Source organism: Monomorium pharaonis, chromosome 1 (assembly GCF_013373865.1).
Source record: "Monomorium pharaonis isolate MP-MQ-018 chromosome 1, ASM1337386v2, whole genome shotgun sequence".
In the NCBI taxonomy this organism is placed as follows: domain Eukaryota; kingdom Metazoa; phylum Arthropoda; class Insecta; order Hymenoptera; family Formicidae; genus Monomorium; species Monomorium pharaonis.
Window position 1 is genome coordinate 4,592,153 of NC_050467.1, and position 14,921 is coordinate 4,607,073.

Consider the following 14,921-nt stretch of genomic DNA (forward strand, 5'->3'; position numbering starts at 1 on the left):
TTCTTCATATATCAAGTGTACAAATAAATCATCCACTAGCTATTTTTTTTTTTAATTAAAATTCAATTTATTCATCGAAACATATCGAGTGTAATCTCCAGTTTTTTTATAGATAGAAAAATTAGTCTTTCTTGCGATAAATTTATTAGGTTCGCGTTAAATTCTTTTTTTTTATTTCTTTGATGTTTCTAAATATTTTATCGAGCAAATTATGTTGCATCGAACGGAACAAATAAAAATTTGAAGGTCTATCTGGCGAGTATGCTGGCAAAACATCCCGGCAAGTTGCACTGGTGTATCTTCGACCAATCTCGTCACACGAAATCGAATATTGTCAGCAATTTCATTGGGCGACAATCTTTTCCTGTCATCGCCAGTTGCAGACACAATATTTCTATCTTTCTATCGAGAGTCGGAATCCATAACTCGGCTGAAAGGTAGCTAATGGAGATGTCATGATTATAAACTATATCGAACATACAGTATTTTGCTAATAAATATTGAATTTTATAAAAAATACGTAGTGATATCTAACTAATTAATAAATCTGGCCAGTAAGGTGGAATAATTACTTGTTTTATAAAAAATAATGGATCATTTATTTGTACCTCTATAACATTAATATTTAATATTAATATTTAGATATAATTATTAAAGGAAATAAAAATACACATCAATGGTATTGCAGAATAAATTTTTTGTGCCTGTGGAAGAAATAATTTCTCCTCTACAAAAAAGAAGAAAAAATGAAATAACGTGCAGAAGTCCTTGGAACAAATTTTTAAGTATTCGCAATCGGATAATACAGAGCAGAAAATTATATGATGTAATTACATATTTAAATGTCTCGCGAACGATTTTAACGTTAAATAATGGTAATTGTAAATTAACATCGTGGGGAAGGATTTTCATTATTGTTTCAAAATTATACGAGCGATTCGCACGCTTTCGCGAGATTATAATCCGTTTTGGCGGATCGCGCGTCAGGATCGGCGAGAGGCGATTTCGCTTGTAATTCGAGTCGTTTGTTCGGTTCCCAGAGCGCTCGTTCGACTCGACCCTGAGCGAATTTACCGTTTCGCACTAGGAAACGGCGTGGAGAACTTTTACGGTAATAGATCTTTTCGCAAGGTCAGCGAGCGTTCGTCCATCTTTCTGTTTGGTTCGACAATGCATCACCGAAAGGGGAGGAAGTCCGCGCCGAAGGTTTTTCCTTTCACGCTGGCGTCTTTGATGCTTTTCGAACTTTTCAATATGTTAAACGATTTCACGTTAAATCGCCACAGCGGGCTCGGAGTATCTCAAAAGATCCTATCTCGATGAGAAGAAAAATCTTTTTGAGAAGAAAAATAGAGGTAGACTTGCTACATCTATATAGAGAAAACGTATTATGTACGAGAAATTGCTATAAGAATCAAAGATCAATTCCTTATGTTTAAAATAAAACTTATCCATTATGAAATACACTGAAAAAAAATGTACTAGATTGAAATAAATATTTTTTTAAATAGTACCAAGCAGAAGTTTTGTAAAAAATAAATAATATTTCAAATAAGATAATATTTTCTATAATTTAGATGCATTATACATTTTCTATCAATCTAGAAAATATACATTTTTTAAATTATAAAAAATATTACCTTATTTGAAATAATTATTATTTATTTTTTACAAAACTTCTGCTTGATACTATTTGAAAAAATATTTATGTCAACGTAGTAAATTTTTTTTTCAGTGTAGTACGGAAAGAACGCTTTTGCCGACCAATTTAAACAGAAAATAACTTTGGATCATCAAAATAATCATGTCAAACGCTCGGACTGATAGCCAGAATGTCAAAATTCTTTTGCAGCATTGCTCAACATGCTTAAACGTTTTACATAATTACTTTGATCCAATAAAATTATTTAAATACAAGCGAACAATTAATTCAAAGAAGTACCACAAAATATAATTATATATTTGTCATTTAATTCAGTTTAATATAAAAAAAACTGGGCTCTCTTCGGAAGAGCTATCCGCGCAGTTTTTGGATGCACCGAGCACGGAAAATGCGCGTTTTCGCACATGCGGCGCAGGCGTAAATTTGTCGCGGCGTGCGAAAATTGAGTAGAGACGCGAGGAAGAGACGCGGGGAGAGATCGGAGGTGTGGGACTCGCGATTCCTCTTACCGGAGGATACTTACATATAGCGCGATCGGGGGCAACGGTTGTTCCAAGGTCTCGGGGTTCGAGCACTCGGGTTCAGCGCGAGAAGCGCTGCCGCGCGCGCGCGCGCGCTTCCTCCCACAAAGCGCAGCCTCCGTTCTTAGAATAGTTGGCAGCTCTCCCGAGCGCGCTTGACATCTCGCTCGGCCTTCGCCTCGGTCGCGAAATCGACACGGACCGGAGGTGCAAAGTGACCGGCGACCGAGAGAGCGAATCCCCTCCCCCCCTCCCCGATCTCGCTAAATTACATTAAAGTATTACTGGTACAGTGAACCGTCAAGCGTCGTTACGGACCGCGTCGTTAAGTTCGACGAAAGCGTTCGGCTGTAAGAAAAGAAAAATCATAATCCTTATTAATCAGATTTTTTAGCGCAACTTTTTTTTCCCTTCCACTTTCGACAGTGATTTCACAATGACGGCCAACACGGAGGGACGCAAAGAAGAGAGACGCGGCGGAACGTCAAAAGCGGACAACGACAATCGAAAACTGAAGGAGAGATTAAAAATTTCACGAGATAAATCGCTCTATCAATTCCTCCTCCTCCTGCGCTCCTCTCAGTTTCATAGAACTCGCGTTTATCCGTGCGTTATGAAGCCAATTAACGTTCATTACCATTTTACGGCTTACAAAGCTGCCGTAATTATCGCGATCGTCGTGCCACGAGCGGCGACAATGTCGTGGGATTTAAAGGAGAAAAAAAAAAGGCGCAAAGAAAAACGTCAGCCGAGTCAGGCGGATCGGATAGAACGACGGCCGCGCGGCTGCACTCGGCGGAACGTGGAGGTGGACGTGGCGATCGAGGTCAATGGTTGGTCCAAGGCCTCCGGTTCGAACTCAAGTTCGACGCGGCAGCGCCGCAGCGTCGTCGTTGCCGTCATCGTCGTCGTCGTCGTCGTCGTCGTTTCCTGTGCCGACGTAGGCAGCCTCCCGTTCCTGGAATAGTCGGGCACCGCTCCCGCGGATTTCGGTCCTTCGCCGCGAAAATCCGGGAAACGTTTCCCGCCCATCGCCTTGGACATCGCGCGACCGGATATGCGGGACCGAGTCGCATCTTTTGTGACTCGGCTGCTTGATAATCTGTGGGGATTTAAATTTCATGCGGGAGAGTAAAAAATGTCTCTTCTCCCTCTTCACGTTAAAAAATACAATTACGCTACGTGAATAATTTATAGCTAAATGATGTCATTCGCGTTAATTGCAGTCCATAAATTTAAGCAAGATGCTTTTCAGGAAAAACAATTTTAAGATCAACAACGGAAAATACTACTTTTTTTTTGCGGAGGATATAAATAAAAAATAAACTTTAAGTTTCCTCTACTCCGTTTTGTTCTATCGGACACGCGTGCAGCTGATTCCCAAGGTTGTATTTCGTTTCCACTTTTCCACGAATGTTCATTGCGCTATTGCTCACGAAAGTGCGTACGTGAGCAATAGTCGGCATTGTGTTGAGCTTGAGTTTCGCTAAGATTGCGTGAATCACTCATCTGCGACGAGAATTTTTTTTTATTGTGGATATCTGCTCTGATCGTTAATCAACCATCTCCGGCGTCGTTTCGCGATATTTCGCAACCTGTCTGTGCAATTGCGAACTGTAGGCTCGCGCGAGCGCATAAATCTGTGCACGTTGCAAAAACCGACGAGATTCGCGCGGGATAAAAAAAACGACAGGGCATTGGAATGAGGCAGGGAGGGAGGAGCGAGAGACGGGAGACGTCGTAACGCACGAATTACGAACATCGTGATGCACGCGTGTCCGATGAAACGACTCGGTGCGTGCAAACATCATAATCCCACAATAAGATCGCGCCTGATTTATCTACCAATAAAAGCTTATTGGAAACACGTGTTTCAGGGTGCCGCTGCCAAAACCGGTCCGGCCGATGTGATACGACGCGATGCGATGCGGGAGGATAGAGGGGGAAGAGGGAGAGGGAGAGAGAAAGAGAGTCGTGAATCACGCGAGCGGTTTTAAATCAGACACGGTAAAGTTGTTCCGTTCTGACCCGTGAGTAAGACACTGCATAGCTATCAGCGTAGAGACCGATTCGTGTTGCATCCACGTAGAAATTATAATGTTATTTATTTTAAAAAATCGATAAATCATTGCTACTTCGAGTAAATAGTAAATGCATTTTTTATTTTATTTTTAATCTAAATAATATAATGGCAATCGTAATATTAAATACATATAAAAGATATTTATAGAATCTCTCAGTGAATCAAAAAAATAGAGTATTTTTCATCACGTGAAACTTTTATTTAAAGAGACAGATATATAATGTGTTTCTATTTTTAAAATATATTTGTTAAAAAAATAAGAGATTTAAAATTACGTTGAGAAATAGTATTATTAAACTTTGAACGTATTTCCTTAAAACATTATTTCTCAAAGTGGTTTTTACAACAACTTAAACATCCAAATTGCATCCGATTAACTTGGAAATTTTTAATTTTTAATAACATTAATTCGGTATTGGATCATGGAAGCTCTTTCTGATTTTTATTTTTTTTTTTCTGAAGTTATAACCGAAGTTCTACAGAAGAAAAGTATTTTTCGAAAAAATGCAGTTTTTAAATTCACACATGTGCAGTTCGCGAAAAAATTTTCTTTGTAATCCGAAAATAACAAGAATACAGAAAAAAGTGCTTATTTTTTAATTTACATAACTTAAGGCTAAATCATGGAGATACGTGCATTTATTTATGTACTTCATATTTCATATAATTTTGCATCTCTTTAAATAAACGTTTTATGATACTCAAAAGTTTATTTTTAAATTCACTAAGGTTATATAACTCTTAAACATTAAAACCTCTTTTGAAGGCATTTTCATTAAAGCGCTATAAATTTTCTTATACGATCATTTTATATGCGCATCTTTTTTATGTTTAAATTTCTGCAAAAGTAGTTCTTGTACTTTTTTACGTATTAAACTATTCAATAACAAAACAGTTTTCACGATCATGATATTTTCGCATTATCAAAATATTTTACTGCTCTCGCAGTAAACTCTTATACATACCGAAGAAGATAAATAAACGCGAGATGCAATCGGAATGGAACGATCGGGATGCTGCAGCTGCGGTCCTACGTGCGCGCCTATCACAGAAGTCTTTATAAACCCTTTTGGGCTCGCGTCCCGAGGGCGACGAAGCCACGATAAATCGATAACGTTATTGCCGATAAGGGCGCAAACGTGTCCGACTCGCAAACGACGTAACTTAAAGCAATGTCGGCGCAAAGCGCGCGTTTGCGACGAGTTGTGCCGAGCAATACGGCGATATCGTCGCGAGATTACGATAACGAAATAGCCTTACAGCTACTCGCCGTATTTTCGCCCCGTGCAAAACTTCCCGCGCGGGGAAAGTCGTATATCGCTCGTCCTCACGCGCGCGTTTGTACGTCGGTCGCACGTGGTTCCACCTTGCACGTTCCTTCGTGCAAATTTTTATATCTGGCGCTTTAAAATAATCCACTTACGCAAACGCACTTACGTCAATCGTACAGGGTTGCTGCCAAGTACACGGGGTAACATAGTTACGACGCGCATCCACGCGGACAGGCAGTGATACCTGTGACGTGGGCTCCGCGTAAAGTTTAATTCAGAATCGCTGACCCGCGATCACCCGGAGTACCCGAGAGGTGTACGTAAGTCGTGATTAAATTTTCGAGCGCATCGCCAACGTCCGTGTCCGATTCGTCTCCGATCACGTGCGATCGGCGCGGATACGCGAAGTTGCACTCTAACAATAGGCACATCTACCTCGCGTGGATTCTCTACGTGCTCTAAACGCATCCTCAGTTGGAGATCGATAGGAAGGAGATGCGTTAATTAACACGTCCGGCAGATAACATCACTCTTGCCGCGCGTCAATTATGTCGCACGAAAGACGCACGGTGTTCATTAACGTATTAATCAAATAATCGAGTCTCTTTGTGATTCGCGCGATTAACCCCCATGACCCAAACTTATATAGATATATACACAAGCTTGAAAAAAGAATTTTCTTCTCTCTATCCTGTCAATCCTGTTCTCAAAAGAGCTTTGATTATACGCGATTGTTAGAGAAATAATCATTCAGAAGAAATGGAAATGCAATGCATGCTGCTGAGAATTCAAATCCCGTGTTTATAAGACTTGAATCTTATCTCGAAAGCGTATCATATTAGATAATAGAGATATGAAAATGATGTAAGAGCCAAAAGAAGCGATGAACTTTTTGTACAATCATTACTGTGGTCAATATACATTTTTCATATTCGCGCCGGCAATAATGTATGCCTTTATAAATTTTTATATCGATGGAAGTATCTGTGTGATATTTAATACTGGAAACATTTGTGTGGAAAGAGGATAGACGTATGGAAAAGTAAAACAACATACTTCAACAACTTCTTCCTGTTTTACAAATGTGAGTTTAATTAATTTTTCATATTTTAATCATTTATTTATTCGATTCAATTATTTTTACTTTATGCATTTATCTTTATTTCGAATAAAATTGGAATATAAATAGCTTGTACTGAATATATGTATAATAATCTTCAGCATTCATGAAAGCATGAGCATGAGAAAATTTCAATGTAAGTTTTACATAAAAATGCATCAGCAATTTATTTTTTATAGCTTTTACTTCTTTAACGTTTTCTTTATTTTTCTACCTAATAAATTAGTAAATGATGCTACATTCAGGATTAAATATATATTCATTCTCATTCATTCTAATTCATTCATTTAAAGACAACGAACCTATGAAGTGAATTTCCACATATCTATTATTATATAGTTATTAACTGGATGCATTTGTATATTGAGACAAATTTATGATCAATATTATTTTTTTAAATCTATTGTCTAAGATCTATTGTCTTAACATAAAATAAAAGTTTCTTTTACTCACCAGTCGATGCACAATAGCGAACTTGTAGATTACGTTGACTATTCATCTGTAATTCATAAAAATAAAAAATTAATACTATTAGCGCCTTAAATAATCATGTTTCAAGAAATAATTATATGTACAGCGTGGAATTCTGTATTCGTTTGAAAAGAATTTTCTTCTTCTCAAATAGAAGCTTTTATATAACTTTACTATAAAACTCTTTCTCTAATTCTTTTCTAAATATTTCAAATTAATGATTTAAATAAACACCCGACCAAAGATAATTAATATAGGTGAAAATTATATACATATCATACGCTAAAATTGCTCCGTTGTAAATTAATTGTCTAAGTTACTCCTCTAGAATTATCAGATTAGAATCGTCATTATGTTCCCCATATTTCGATGTAATATTCGCGAAAATGCTGCTAATTATAACCGCGCAGGCAAACTAATTATCAGACACGCGCGACACTTTGAGCGGTAAATTCTCAAACTTCAAACCGATTACGATCCGTCGCATTTACACTAATTCTACGATCGAAGATCAAACGTTCTGTTACGCCGACTGCTTCGCGCGATATATTTGCCTCAGCAAACAGCGTCTTACGTAAATGTCGTCTCGATAAGCTTATACGATCGTTCATTACGAAGGTTAATTAATCGCGTGGCTTATCTATCGCTAAAGTTGTCTATCATTCAGAAAATAATCGTGTAATCATCTGAAATGATGCTGTTGCGAAAACTAATGCAAAGAATTTAATAGACTGCGTATCTTACGTCGCTGCCAGTCTGCGCCGGTATCGCCGTGCGAATAACAACGAGATGAGACGCCGTGACTCGTGACTGCGTGTTATAAACAAGAAACAAGCGCCATGTGCCAAGTCTACGAATTTAAGAATGCATGTGTTACATTTCAAAGTATTAGCAAAAATGTAAAAAATTTTTATAGACTCTTTTATTACGTTTAAATCTCTGTCTAAAATTAAACATAAGTCTTATAATAAATTTAAAAGTTATTTAATCGTTTTTATTCACGCTTGATTCTATGTAAAATCGCGTGTTATAGTCATACTTATTTAAATATAAAATGATGAGAAAGCAACATTGCGAATTATTATATCAAATTTTGTGTATTAAATAATAAAACTCTAATAATCATTTTCCTACAAAAGTTCAGTAAAACAAAATGGGATCATTTTCAGTGCATTTCATTATATTTATAAAAAATATTTTTTATTATTTTTTTTACAGTTAATTTTAGAACCAAAATTCGGATATTCATAATCACAATTTTTTGTCGTTGATTTGAAATAAAAAAAAAATAATAAAACGTCTGCAGTTTTAAAATTTCCATAATTTTTAGCTAGTATTGTAATATTAAATATTTTCAATGTATTTCAGAGTCCATTTATGTCGAATATTCAATTTCTGTTTGATTTTATATATTAATATTAATTATCGGTACACGATTGATACGTCATGGCTTCTCATCGCTTAATTGACTCGATTCGGCGTATTACTTCATCGTTATCGTTTTAAAACGGATGGAACGCCAATCGATGTGTCAGTATTAAAATTGGTATGTGAAAAATACAAAGTCACGGAAATATATCCGAATGCAGGCGTCATTGCAGAGATGATTATTTTTCATAAATATCAATATGATAAGACATTTATAGACTCTTATTTAATATCGCTTCGAGCTTAAATTACCAATATCCATTTCCACCGATGTAGACTAACCTTGACTTCGGTTTATAACTTACTCTTTATCTTTTTCTAGTTCTAAGAAAAAAGATAAAGTGTAAGTCAAACTGATATCAAAGCTAATCTATAATACACCGATGGAAATGGAAATAAGATAATATAATATAATATGAGAAGCCATTAATCGCGAGAGCTAATGAATCGAGTAATCCGATCGTCAGCTAATTGTTTATGGGGTATTAATCGCGTTTCGTTTAATAATAATAATAAAGTGGGGAGACGACACACCGAGCGTCTCGTGTCGCTGCGCTGCTCGTTTTGCGCGAATGACCGGCTCCGCGCGGCGGCGTCGACGTACGCAACAACACGCAGAACGGTGCACGCCGTTAAAATAAACAAACGCCGCGAGCGTCGCGTACCAAACAGTTCGTCGCCACTGCGAAATGTCTAACGTACTATAAAACACATGTACACAAAATACTCCCGTTCCTCTCAAGTTAGTCATCGACGAGCGCGCTCGCCATATCGTACGGCTCTTCGTTATGCAAATTCAACTATTTATTGATTCATTATTCTGGCGATTTGCGTCACACTCAGCACTTTCAAATCTAACAATATAATTGACATTAATTAATTGTTGGAATTCTCCACCGTTAAACGTTAACGGTAATAATTGCATGGAACGATGGTGTGTTTCGAGATGTAATGTTCCCACGGAACGTTTATTCGCTTGAATATCGCCGTGCGTATAACAATAAGTATTGTACGTGCCTCTAATAAAATATTCCCGCTAACCAATTTTCGTCCAGAAAATGTTTAACGTGCGAAATAAAATAATTATATGCTGAATATTCTGTTGCTTGACTTGCTAATTAATTTTGATGAAAGGGATATTGTTGTATGCTAAATCTAACATTTATTTTTAAAAGGAGAAGCAGTTTCGTTGCGGTGAAAATAATTAGAATATGAATTAACTATTTTTTAATTAAATTTTTCCAAGAGGATTCCAAATGTATGATTCTATTAGATGGAAAATTTTGCAAAAAGTTAAGCTACTTGTTTCCTTTGCTTCTTTGAAATTATATAATTGTATTTCTTTCATATGCATGGCGTGCGCAAAACATTTTGAAAAGGATATTAGGTATAATGAGTCGCTTCCTATTTTTCGACCAAAAAGCAAATTTTACTTCAATTAAATGAACTACTTTGAATAAAATTTTAATTATTCAAATTTTTATTAAAGAATCAGATAATCAACACAATTAAGATTTTCTTAATTTAGTAGTCAATATTGTTTAATTTTGGAATGATGTAATATGTAATGTGTAAGAAATTAAAATCCAAATGAAAAAGAAAAAGAGCTTGGTGATAGTTATCAAATATTTACAAGAGTAAAATCGTTCCTAGTTATATTAACCAAGAATTTAATTGGTATATTCTGCTCAATATTTAATATCTATTATCAAACCTTTTTTCAGTGTCGAAGAAACGAGCAGAACAGTAAAAATATCAGTTAGCCACCAATTGAGTTGCAAAAATCAATCAATTACACGAGTTGAAATTAATTTTTCTCAATGACAGAGTAATCCCCCTCTCGCCGGGTACAATTAACTGCAGAAACACACTGCCCGAAATTACAATCATCCGGCTGGAGCAACATCTTCGATGTTGCAGCGTAGAGGTGAGGAGGGAGGAAGAGCGCGATTGTCCTTGACGGGAGGCAGCGATCTCTTCTGCTTTGCTGCAGGCTGGCGTCCGCCCACCATACGGTCGGCGAGCCCTATGCTCTCCCTACGGTCCCTCCGACTTCTCCCTTTCCTCCCACCCTCCTCTTCTTCTCTCTCTCTCTCTCTTTCCCTTTCCTTCTCCTAACGCAGTGAGACAGATAGAACCGATGGAAGAAGAGGGATGAAGAGAAAGGGTCAACTCGTGGGGCCGCTCCCTGAGCAGACTCCGGGCCCGTCCGCGCACGGGCCCTCTCGGACGAGAGAGGGACAGGGAGAGAGACAGCTCCGTTATTATGCGGCTGATATTATTCTCCCCGTACGGACCGCGCCGAATTCGACGCGCGGGACGATCGCGTGACCGAAAAGTAGAAACTCTTACTCCGCGCGCTTTACGAGGTACAATTTGCCTAATGACGTTGGGACCGCGCCGCGTTTAACGATCGTCGCGCGGTCGACGCGTCCCGCGGGCCCCTGATACTGCGGCGGATGCTCCTGCGCCGCCGCCGCCGCCGCCGCCGCCGCTGGATGAGGAATGACGGAGGAGCGTGTGGAACGGTGTGCGTGCACGATAGCACGCGTGCCCGCAAATCGGCGCGCGTAATGCATCGGCACGCGAACCTGTTAATATTTCATACATTTCCTCATTACACGCCACGCGAGATCCGTTTCTAGTGTCACGCGGAAGCTCTCGCATTTGTCTCGGCTCATCTTCGGCTCACCTGCTCGTGATATCTTCCTGGACGCGTGGTATCTTCTTGCCGCGTCGTAACGGCACAGATCTTTCGAGGGATACATTTTCAGAGAGGCAGTACAAGTCAATTGTCAGTTATCTATTTTTTTCACTTAATCGAAACAGCGTAATATTAGTGGCAATATGCTCGTATCAAATTTTGTAAACGGAAGAAAGAGTTAAGTTGTATATCACTCAAAAAAATGTTTTGCTGATATAGACAGATTTCTTGATATCACAATCAAAATGTATCGCTAATTTTTGTATCTGCTAAAATTCTGGCTGTCGCGTACACAGAAAAAAAGAATATTCTTGTTTTGCCAATATCTCTAGTTTCAAAACGGAAATCTTGAAATGAGATTATATCGCGTTAAATCAAAAAGATTTACTTGAATATAAAGATTTATTTCAAAATTTTATGTAGTTTAACCAAGAAAATAATATTCTTGTCATTTAAGAATAATTTTCTTGAATGGAAAAGAAAAAATATTGGATAGAAAATACTATATGTTTAAATCGAAGATTATAATTTTCTTAGAATAAAATTATCCAAACAATTATATTATATTTTTAAAATAATATTTATAGTATTGAAATAAGACTATAATATCTCGAAATTCAAGATTTTCAAATTCTTCTATAAGAAGATTATATATTGTTGCGTATATATGAAACATTCATATGAATATATAAGAGTTAATTTTATACTTGCTTTTTTTCTATGTAATTATTTATCTATTTCAGCTAATTTTTACACACATATAATTTTTGTTGAAGTAGCAAGATCATTTTTTTGAGTGCATGGAGAAAAGTTGCTAAACGTGTACTCTAAGTTGTACCTTATTTTATGTCTGTGTTTAATATAAGTAACATTTATATTATACAGTTAAAAATATTTTATACTTTTAATTATTTCAATTCACAAAGGCGATTAGTCACCCAAATCGTATCTTTTGCGGCGTGCTTGCAAATGGCTTATAATGAAAATAATTTGTTATCGGCGAAATGTTAACACCGTAGTAATAGGTATCTGAATCATTAAGTTACAATTTCCAATATTCATTTGCATATTAAATCAGTAGGAAATAAAACAAAAAATAATTCAAGTGGTACGCATTCTCTCCTCATATATCTATGTGACCTTTTGAAAACTTACCTATTAAGTTTAATCAATATTAATTAATTTTTTGTTAATTCTACAATGCATGCAGATGGATGGCAGTATGATGCCGAGTACAAAGTCGCCTAATTGCACCATTGTTCGAGGGACCGATCATGACCCGCGTTTGGTACGTCGTATAGGCCTGTAGACTACCTGAGAATCTTGGAGCTTTCTCTCTTTCGATCTTAATTATTATTCTGTTTCTTCTCTTGTTAATGCCAGCGACGAGGTGAATCTTAAAGATCTCCGGATCGGGGTGCAAACCCGACTGCATGCATCCGTCCGGACGATTATCTAGTCATTCGCGATGAATCATCTCTCTATGGAGCCGCGTTCATTCGCGTCGTTGGCAAAGGACTATTTTTCCTCCGGGCCTTTTATGCGGCGGAGAAGCTGCTTTACGGCGGCGACTTCATCTCGCTTCCTAGCCGTAGCTTCTAGGATACACACGGCGGTCGTGTGTCATTAATGCTTATTATGTAGGCTACAATCATATCGATTTGAGCCCGCGAGACGCGGAAGTCACAGTGTAATTTACATTAACTTCGCGACGATCACGTAGCGATGTTATACTCGCGCGGTTAATCTACAACCTTAGCGCGCGCGCGCGCGCGCGCGCGTCGCAACGATGGAAATTTCCAATCTTTTGAGAACGTGCCAAATGCTGCACGACGTTAAATCGCCGACGGCGAATTAACGTCGATGCACGCTCGGATCGCAAGTCATCGACGTGCTCGCTCATCGAGACGCTCGTCCCGACCGATAGATAGCCCGCGCCCGTGCTGACGTCACCGCGAGAAATCGAGACGCGAGACGGCACGGATATATATATATTTCGCTTCTTCTTTTTTTTTTTTTTTTTTGACGCACGTTACGAAATATGTCAAAATCGCCGGAATCCCGTGATATGTCCGCGCGAAAAGCCGCATCATCGATAATACACGATCCTGACGTCACGATCGACGTCAAGATGACGAAATTCCACGATGGCCGGACGTGCGGGTATATTGGCTGAATGCATCGTGAGCTGTCGGAGCTCTCTTGACGTTTCAGGACGAGCGATTTTATCATTGATAATCTATGATCTCGACGTCATCGCGGCGACCGCCGCGCCGTGAAGAGCCGTCGATATTGATTATTCGATCGTCCGTTAGAATATACGGCGAGGCCTCTACGGGAACCGGCGCCCTTTTAACCGGCTGATATTGAGGATCTCCAACCGGGGAGGGATGGTAGCCGCTTCCCGAGTCGGGATTGCAATAATTACACGGCTATTTAGCATTTGCAATTACAAAAGGTCTCGGGCCCTCGAGCCAAAACCGGTGACGATGTACGAATAAATATTCGCTTACTTTTCAATTAATTTTAAAACCTGCCATTTACCCGAACCGAAACTTTTTATTTATCCCTTCATTTGTCACGATACTTAAATGCCGAAGGTTAAGCGCAGTCAGGAGAGATGAGGGATGAGGCCTCCCTCGCGGAGGAGTCCCGCCGAAGAGAAATCGGGCCCGAATTTATCACGGGGGGGAGGGGGGTATACGACTGGAGGGACATTCTCTCTCTCTCTCTCTTTCTCTCTCTCCAAGTGGTTACGCTCTGTATATATTTGACAGGGTCGGTTTTTTTTCGAGTAATTACACCGTGGCACACACCGCGGAGTCGCTCGCCGCCGGTGTACACGGGACGCGGCTAATTTATTTTCGCCGTCGTTGGAAATTAGCGACGACGTACGGGCGCGCTCCTTCCTCTCGCGCCATCCTCCTCGGGCGAGGTTGTTCCGGCGCGCGAGACAGAGAGAGAGAGAGAGAGAGAGTCGAGGGAGATTTATCAAAGCGCGCATCTCTCGCGCACCTCGCAGTATATTTTTAAGATTCCCTTGTACACACACGACGTCGCGTCCGTGCACGCGAGGTCGCGCGCCGCGACGAAACTTTGTCGTTGCGCCAAAAACCAAAAGTGAATGTCCCGAAGCCCCCTAAAAATACGCGGGGATGCATCCTCCTCTCGGTTGCTGTCCGCGGGTCCGTCGCGCCATTTCCGTCGACTTTCTCGCGGGGAATGAAATTCCACTTCCGGTGAACGATTCGCCTTGCACGTGGCAGACGCGGTGGACGTTAGCCAGCAAAGAAACGCGAGGTGGTTCCTTAATGGCGTGGAAAAATGGCCGCTCCGGCCTTTGTATCTCTGTCCGGAAAGAACGATGCAACTTTGGTCAAGTTTTGATTTTCATAAAAAATCAGTCAGACATCGCGATAAAATACTTATCTAAAATTTTGTTTATACGCTGAGAAAAAAGTTCAAGCGTTTAAACATTTAACTCATACAAATACATAAAATATTTGAAAACATTTTGCCAAATGAACAACTTTTTTCCTCGGTGTAGATCATTGAAGTGCAAATAAAATTTGTGAAATATCAAATTTTTCTCATCGTCTATGAATGGAACAGTCGTGAGATAACAAAGCATTAGATAAAAGAACAAAACATCATGATTGT

The 14,921-nt window shown here is 39.0% G+C and overlaps 1 long non-coding RNA gene across 1 annotated transcript in view; it reads right to left on the reverse strand.

The window, feature by feature from the left end:
* The window catches only part of LOC118647846, a 226,488-nt gene that overhangs the window by 63,578 nt on the left and 147,989 nt on the right, over positions 1-14,921 (reverse strand). Inside the window, exon 3 of the long non-coding RNA XR_004964979.1 lies at positions 7,112-7,157. This is a non-coding gene — a long non-coding RNA (uncharacterized LOC118647846). The remainder of the gene's footprint in view (positions 1-7,111; positions 7,158-14,921) is intronic.